Here is a 9098-nt window from a genome sequence, read left to right as displayed (position 1 = left end):
GGGTGGGAGAGGACGCCTTCTTGGTCCTTGGAGTGGACTGGCAGGCAAGGAAACACACAAACTCCGTTTCCCCTTGCAGGCTGGACTGTAGGGCCTGGGATGGAAAATGGGACAAAGGCTAAGAGTATTTATGTAGAGTTTGGCTGCATGCATTAAAAATTGTTATCCCTAGAGATATGTGTAGGAAGGGACCAGGGCACTGCTGTTCACCTCCAGCTTTGCAGCATATGTAAATTTGACAACAGTGTATAGTGCATAAAAATTCATTCCTGTTTACAAATTATTGATCACAACCAGTTACAGGTTTCTTTGTCCCTTCTCCACTTCCACTGCTTCACTTGACTAGCCTTACAGGGAAAAAAATTATTTGTAAATATGATATGGTTTCAGTTGATCCTCAGCCCACCAGCTAAAAGTAGTTGGAACAACAGGTGTGCACCACGTGCTGGGCTCATTTTTGTATTTTCAGTAGAGACAGGGTTTTGCCATATTGACCAGGAAGCTCTTGAATGCCTGGACTCAAGTGATCCGCCTGCCTGGGCCTTCCTGCTCTTCCCTGCTGGGATTACAGCTGTCAGCCGCCCCACTTGGCCATCATATTTTGAATTTAAATATTTTGTAGTCATCACTCTTCAAAGATTCTGGGTTTTGTTGCATGTGCATGATGGGGTTCACGACATGCTACTCCAAAATATAACATCTTGGGGTATTGAATATTTTATGTTTAATTAATTTGAATAAACAATAGAAGCAGGAAGGTCACTGTCACCCTCCCCCTGCCCTTCTTCCCTGAAGTCAATTATAAGACCCTTATGTGAGAGGTGCCCTCTCTGTACCCAGAGGAAAGGTACATTCTGGAGTCTGAAGACCCAGGGACACAGAGGAGCCTGAACACAGAGGCCTGGCTACGTTTTCCCCAGTTTGTTACTGTTAGATCATAGTTTTATTGTCTTATCATACTTCTCCATGACCATCCATTCTTCAATAAACCTACAGTTAAAACAAACAAACAAACAAAAACCCTGAGGTTTAGCTGTTTCCATGGGCCCTCATTTCCTTTGGAAGGCGCTCCTGTCATGTAAAACTTACATTAAATAAATACATATGCTCTTCTTTTGTTAGTCTGTCTTTTGCTGTAAGGGTCTCAGCAGTGAACCTAGGCTGGGTGAGGAAAAGTCCTATTTCCTCCCCTACATGTAGAAATGTCTTCCACTGTAAAACTATAAAAATTTTATTGGGGCAGACTTGAAGCAAGAAGTTGAATCATTATTCCCCTTTGGATGAGCTGAACAGATAAGCTAATAAACTCCCATCTCCTCCCAGATAGAAATACTTCTCTAGCTCATTCCCTGAAGCTCCTTGAGGGTCAAACCTGCTGGAGATTAAGGGGCCTTCCTGGGATCTCCCAGCCCAGGAGGTTATTGTTGGTGAGAGGTTTGCTGCAATCTCCCTGGGAGGGTGCACGGCCAATGGAAAGTATCACTGCTGTAACCAGTACAAATGGTTTTCGTCACATCTGCTCTTTGTGCAGTGTTGCAGGCAAAATACAAGAGCTAACATGCACATGAGTAACATATGCACATCATCAACCGTGCCTGAATCACAAAGTGCCACATGTCACGCACAGTTGATGAGTGCGTATGTTTACTCATTTATTCCTTACCTCAGGCCGAGGTCACACCATCACTTTCATCTTCCATATGAGAAAACAGATGCACGAAGACGTTAAGTGACCTGCCCAGGGTCACTCAGCCAGCAAAGGAGGATTTGAAAGCAGGAATTTGAAGTGAAGGCAGCCTGGCTCCAGAGGACATTCTCAGAACCACTGCGTTTTTACTGCTCCTAACAAAACTACCCTTGCAAAAATTATGACAGTGAGAAAAACCTGGCATAGGAAAACTATGACTGTGAAAGAAATCTGACCTGACTGACCGCATCTTACTTCTAACTTCTGAGCTGCCCTTGTCCATTCCTGGGCATAGGCCAGGCTGTGAGAGGAGTTTAGTTCCAAGTCTAAGTCTGAAGCAAAGATGATCTCCCCTTCCTGAGACAAACTCCTTCCTATCTTGGGGATCAGACCTCCTCAGCAAAGCTAACAAATTAGGCACGAGATTAGAAATTATGGCTCAGGAGCCATGCAGCCAGAAGCCACGTGATTCCTAAGCTCCCAAACTGTGCCTTTATATGACATTATTAGGGTCAAACCTAAGATTGGTGTTTAAGATATTTTTCAGACCCTGCCTTATGATGGACTAGCTGGTGCCACTCAGACCAGTAAACTGGCTCATCTGGTCTGGTGGCCCCCATCCAGGGACTGACTCCGTGCAAGTAAACAAGCTCTTATACCCTGTGATTTCCATCCCCAACCCAACCAATCAGCTTTGCCCATTCCTAGCCCCCTGCCTGCCAAACTATCCTTAAAAAAACAAAAAACAAAACAAACAAAAAACAAAACAAAACAAAAAAACCCTAGTCTCTGAATTTGGGGGGAGGCAGATTTGAGTAATAATAAACTCCTGTCCTAGTCCTTCAGCTGTGTCTGCATTTATTAAATTCTTTCTCTGTTGTAGAAAACCTGCTGTTCTCAGCTCCATCGGTTTATCTGGGCAACAGGCAAGATAAACCTACTGGGCAGTTACACTAATAAAAGAGAAACACAAATGGTAAGCATGCTTAAAAAGAAATCTGTGTATTTCTTTTGAAGAAACACAAAGGGAGGAGGAACGATAAGACAGGCAATACACTGTACTACATATTTTTGTGATTCTCCTGCCTCCTTCATATCCTTCTTGTCCCAACAACTTCTCCCCAGAAACCTTCAACTTAAACATGATTCCCGCCAGAGCTGGGTTTGTCCTTTACTTTACATTTTCCTCTCATCTGCCCCACACCCCTTCCAAATCTAATCTGTTCTTTTACTTCCAGGTCATTGAGGATTTTTCATTTAAATATATAAAAATTCGTAAAGAGGAAGATAACTGGTCATCCATATTCACACCTCTTGGAATTAACTACTGTTAACGTATCTATATATTTTTCTTCCAAATCATTTGAAGCTATTGTCTTTTTAAAAAAAATTTATACATGCTAAGCATAGACTGTACTAACAGTAGAGAAAATGTAAACATTTGTAAAGTTCTTGATCACCTAAAGTTCAAAAATAACTTCTCATAACATTCAGGCAACACTGGAGTCATGGTATTGTGGTATATCTACAGAGAGAAGAATGTATATTTTAGCTAGACTGTCCCCTCCAGGCCCCACGAAAGAAAAAATAAGAAAAAAATAATAAAGAAGGATATATATACCTGAAAAAAATTGCAAAATAATAAAAAGTATATATTTAAAAATATAAAAAATACATATTAAATATAATCATATATTTAAATAAATATAAGCATATATATGTTTGCTTTTATAAAATTGAGCTTAGACTCTATTTTTATTTTACCAATATTCCATTTAATAATGCATCAACTTAACTGCAGACAAAGAGACGGAAACACAAATGAAGGAATTCCTGAACTCCCAATCACAGTTAGAGAGACATTTTTTAAAGGAATCCTCTAAGGGTAAACATACACTAAATTGAGTAGAAGACATTAAGATTTGGAGTGGTTTTCTTATTCCTTTTTACAACCAAGTTGATTAAGGTGTGAGCTGACTATGGTACAACGCATCCATTTCAAGTTCGATGACGTGTCTATTACTCTAAAAGGTCCTCTTGTGCCCTTTGCAGTCAGTCCCGCCTCCCCCGCGACCCCAGCAATCAATGATGTAGTTTCTGTCACTATACAGGTTAGTTTCACCTGTTCTAGAAATTCACCTTGATGGCGCCTCACAGGATGCTCTCTTCATTACTCGGCATAATGTTTTTGAGATTATCCATGCCATCTCATGTTTCCGTAACGTGTCCCATTTTATGGCTGGGTAGTTCGGGTAACTGGGGTAGATTGCAGCCCTTTCTGCCTACAGGTAAGACTGCGGTTCCGATCTGCAGGCCTCGGTGAGCATGAGCAAGGGCACCTGGGCTCGGGGAGAGCCCTCCCGTTCCCCTACAGAAAGCAAGCGTGTTGTGTCTACAACCGAACGGGGACACTACCTTCATCACAAAGAACAGCACCAAAGGCCCTGCTTTCATCCCAGAGACAGCACCCGACTGCCTAGAGTTTCTACCTGGCTCTATGAGGTGAGAACACGTTCCCCGCTAGCACAGAAATCCCACAAACTCGCGTGGGGGCTGCGGTTAGAAGCAGAGGCTGTGTGAAGGGTGACTCTGGGGGCTACTAAGAAACACCAGTTTTCACAGAGCGTGAGAACTCAAGAGACTGGAGACAGTGAAGCAATGTCTGCAAAAAGGAGCCCCACGTAGAAAGGGAAAAGAAGGGCCCTGCGGCCACTTAGCTTGTGTTAAACAAGCTCACGACAGGGGCGGAGAGGACAGTAAAACGGTACTTCCTCTGCTCACTTTTTGCACTACAAGATTTCAGCGGAAAACACTAACGCAGTCCCCCACTACCACAAGCTATGCAATCGAATTCCACACATATGGAGAAAACGCAAGGATCAGCACGTGGGGAGTGTAATGGAATAGCCTTGTTCTGGCAAAACCACCTTCAGAACGTTATCTTCTCTGCCAGGTGAGTATGAGTTTACACACCTCCGCCCTGCCACAGCCCCACACGCCTCACCCTTTACACACACGGTCACTTGCCCGCGCACCCTCGAGCCCTCCTAGCCCTGACACACAGCTGTGACTCTCAGGTCCGACCAGCGGTCCTGGACTCGCTCCCACAGCAAGGAAACTCCTTCGTGGCCTAGCAGCCGGTGGCGAAGCGGCAGCCCCTGCGCTGCCTCATCTACATAGAAGTCGCTCTCTCCGTGATGTCACCAACAGTGTCTCCCGTCCTACTCTGCGTTTCTGCCCCATCTTCCGCCACTCAGTCGAACAACTTGCTGCCAGAGCCTGCGGGGGCAGTGACGTCCGCCTCTCCTTCCTTTCCCTCCCTTCTCCGCGCCTGATCTTTCCAAAGAAGTGGGTGTTTCTGTTGTAGTTTTTTGTTTTTTGTTTTGAGCCGGAATATCGCTCTGTCGCCCAGGCTGGAATGCAGTCGCATGATCTGTGCTCCCTGCAACCTCCGCCTCCCGAGTTGAAGCGATTCTCCTGCCTCAGGCTTCTGCGTTGCTGGGATTACAGGCGCATGCCACTAAGCCCTGCTAATTTTTGTGTTTTTAGTAGAGACGGGGTTTCACCATGTTGGCCAGGACGATCTCGAACTCCTGACCTCAGGTGATCCGCCCGCCTCGGCCTCCAAAGTGCTGGGATTACAGGCCTGAGCCATCAGGCCTGCCCAGAAGCCAGTTCTTAGCCTGTGTTGCCGAGGACCTCTTTGGCAGACAGCTGGAGCCTGTCCACCGTTCTTCAAACAATGGCTTGTAATGTGCAGACTAAAACATGTAGGATTACACAAGAAACTGGTTCTCTTCACGTCGTTATCCTTGTGATTAGCATTCTATTTGAAATTGGAAGCCGTTCAATATCAGAGGGAAACCATATCTATGAAACTAGAGAGGCTGCTCAGATGACTGCAAACCAGCCATCCTTACTTGTTTTACCACTAGCACTGTTATAAAGAGGGTGGTCCAATTTCATGAATCTTGTAGGGTGTTTTCAAATACAGCAATGTACAGATATGCTGCCAGCAGAGCACACTGGATACTCAGGCATGGTGCTGGAGTGTGTCATCTCTTCCACAGCCTTCTCTAGACCTTAGCACTTACCTTGTGTTAGCGCTTTATGCTCTGCAAAGACAGAAACAAAGTGGTCCAAATTTGGAGGAAAAAAAATTGAGGGGAAATTTTATTTGAGGTGCTTGACTGATTACTTTCAATCTGTAGAATACAACCCCAAACTTGGACAATACTCCATAGACTCCAAATCTATCAGACCAGTTTTTCCTGTCCTTTACTTTCATATAAATCGAATCATAAAGTGTGTAGTGGGTTTTGGGGGAGTATAACTGCCCAATGGGTTCACATTGCCTGCTGCCTAGACAGAACCAATTTATTAAGACAGGGGAATTGCAATAAAGAAAGTTACTTACCCAGAGCCGGCTGTGTGGGAGACTAGTTTTATTATTACTCAAGTCAGTCTTCCTGAGCATTCTGGGACCAGAGTTTTTAAGGATAATTTGGTGGGTGGGGGCCAGTGAGTTGGGAGTCTGATTGGTCAGGTCGGAGATGAACTCAGAGGGAGCTAAAGCATCTTCTTGAGCTGGGTCAGTTCCTGGGTGGGGGCCACAAGGTCAGATGAGCTGGTTTATCCATCTGGGTGGTGCCAGCTGATGCATTGAGTGCGGGGTCTGCAAAATATCTCACACACTGATCTTATGTTTTACAATAGTGATTTGATCCCCAGGAACAATTTGGGGAGGTTTAGAATCTTGTAACCTGGAGGCTGCATGACTCCTAAACCATCATTTCTAATATCGTGGCTAATTTGTTAGTCCTGCAAAGGCAGTCTAGTCCCCAGGCAGGAAGGGGGTTTGTTTTGGGAAAGGGCTGTTATCATCTTTGTTTCACAGCTAAACCATAAACTAAGTTCCTCTCAAAGTTATTTTGGCCTGTGCCCAGGTATGAACAAGGACAGCTTGGACGTTGGAATCAGTTAGGTCAGATCTCTTTCGCTGTGATGATTGTCCTAGTTATAATTTTTGCAAAGTCGGTCTCAGGAGCAGAGGCATAGGTTTGACTTCTTTCACTCAGTCTTACATCTATGAATTGTTCATGTTATTCATGTGGTTATTTGTTTCTGTGTGTATTCCTTTGTATGAATATAGGCCAACTTATTTATTCTACTGTTGCTGAACATGTTGACCTAAAAGAAAGATGCTGAAGCACAAAATATAATTTAGAGTTTACTTGAGCCAACGTGAAGGCAGCTGCCTGGAAGACTCACACCCAAAGAACCTTGGATCTGAGCTCCCTTTGGCCTCTGTCACAAGCAGGTTTTTAAAGGTCAAAAGGGGGGACGCACGATGGACTGATAGAAAGGTGCCTGTCCGGAATTCTCATTGATTTTCAGAAATGGCATTGATGAGAGCTTGGCTCTCCGTTGTTATACGGCGTGGAATATAGTGTTTGGTGTGGCATTATTAGATTAATTTACAGCTACCTGGAGTGATAGCAAGCAGTTCCAACAGATGAATACGTAGCTCAAAAGGAAGGAATCAGAAAGTGGTTGCTGTCTTGATTTAATGTCTCTCTGATCATGTGAAGTGGCTCACATTCCTCAGATAAAAATTCTTTTAAAAATCTTTCTTCTTGAAAGCACTGATGATCAAAAGCTCAGGCACAGTGTCCCTCTTTGCCAGGAAGGCTCATTCCCAGATGGTCTTTCCCACACTGAGGGCGGGGGAGGAAATGAGAGAGAGACCTCAGTTAAGTCTACAGCTGTCACTTGTTGAATCATCTCTAGTCTTCAGATACCATAAAATCACTTTTCTCAGAAGTAAAACAGGAAATATATAACATTAATAATTTGAATAGAACACATATAATGCACACAAGAATGAGAATCACAAAGAGAATCTGTATGCCAGAACAGTAAGGGAATCTATTCCATTAGGGAGCCAACTAAAAACATTGGGGAAAACATCACATCCCAGTTCTTCTTTCATGATTTCTTTTTTTTTTTTTTTTTTTTTTTTTTGAGACGGAGTCTCGCTCTGTCGCCCAGGCTGGAGTGCAGTGGCCGGATCTCAGCTCACTGCAAGCTCCGCCTCCCGGGTTCACGCCATTCTCCTGCCTCAGCCTCCCGAGTAGCTGGGACTACAGGCGCCCGCCACCTCGCCCAGCTAGTTTTTTGTATTTTTTAGTAGAGATGGGGTTTCACCGTGTTAGCCAGGATGGTCTCGATCTCCTGACCTCGTGATCCGCCCGTCTCGGCCTCCCAAAGTGCTGGGATTACAGGCTTGAGCCACCGCGCCCGGCCCTTCTTTCATGATTTCTTGTAGCCAAATGACTTCTAATTTTTTCTAGATGACGTTCTACTTCATGGGAAGTATTTATTTATGTATATGCAACAAGACGTTGTAACCAGCACACATCCACCTCCCTGCTCAGCTAAATCTACCATCTGAGGTAGGCTGCGGCTCTCCCCTTGTGTGTTCTGGGCTGTGTTGTGTTGTACTAAGTGGAAGAGGAGGTTGTGGGCAAGCGTTGTGCAGAGATCACAACCAGGTGGGCAGGCGGCTGCTGTCTCCACACTATCACCTGACAATGTACAATTCCTTTTATGAACTCTTGTAAGTGCTTCTGTATCTACCCGTTGTTTTTGTTTTGTTTTGTTTGAGACAGACTCTCTCTCTGTCTCCCAGGCTAGAGTGCAGTGGCACGATCTTGGCTCACTGCAACCTCTGCTTCCTGGGTTCAAGCGATTCTCCTGCCACAGCCTCTCAAGTTGCTAGGACTGCAGGCACACGTCACTGTGCCCAGCTAATTTTTGTATTTTTAGTAGAGACTGGGTTTCACCGTGTTGGCCAGGCTGGTCTCAAACTCCTGACCTCAGGTGATCCAACCACCTCAGCCTCCCAAAGTGCTGCGATTACAGGCATGAGCCACCGAGCCCAGGTTCTACCCATTTTTAAATAAGGCTAATAGTGTCTTTGAAAATATATATCATCTAAAGTGATGCAATTATCTAGTACAACCTTACCCAGTGAATAAATAGCTTTTTGTAGAGCTATGAAAGAGGCTACAATTTCATCAGCAATATTTCTTTCTTTCTTTTATTTTTGCTTCTTTCTTTTTTTTTTTTAAGACACGGTCTTGCTATGTTGCCCAGGCTAGATTGCAGTGGTGCAGTCTCGGCTCATGGCAGTCTCAACCTCCCTCGCTCAAGCAATCCTCCCACTTCAGCCTCCCAAGTAGCTGGGACTACAGACATGCACCACTATGCCTGGCTAATTTTGGTTTGTGTTTGTTTGTTTGTTTTGTTTGTTTGTTAAGAGATAGGGTCTCGCTATCTTGCTCAGGATGGTCCCAAATTCCTGAGCTCAAACAATCATCCCATCTGAGCCTCTCAAAGTGCTGGGATT

General features: G+C 44.5%; 1 long non-coding RNA gene across 1 annotated transcript; it reads left to right on the top strand.

The window, feature by feature from the left end:
• The first annotated feature begins 2552 nt into the window (after nt 1-2552).
• LOC139360242 (uncharacterized) lies at nt 2553-4596 on the top strand. The gene is made up of 3 exons (XR_011617521.1): nt 2553-2663; nt 3976-4189; nt 4484-4596. It is a non-coding gene; the product is annotated as an uncharacterized lncRNA (long non-coding RNA).
• The last annotated feature ends 4502 nt before the right edge of the window (nt 4597-9098 follow it).

The sequence above is a fragment of the Macaca nemestrina genome, chromosome 1, assembly GCF_043159975.1.
Source record: "Macaca nemestrina isolate mMacNem1 chromosome 1, mMacNem.hap1, whole genome shotgun sequence".
Taxonomy (NCBI): Eukaryota; Metazoa; Chordata; class Mammalia; order Primates; family Cercopithecidae; genus Macaca; species Macaca nemestrina.
The sequence above is the reverse complement of the archived record's forward strand: the minus strand, read 5'-3'. Positions and strand labels throughout refer to the sequence as shown.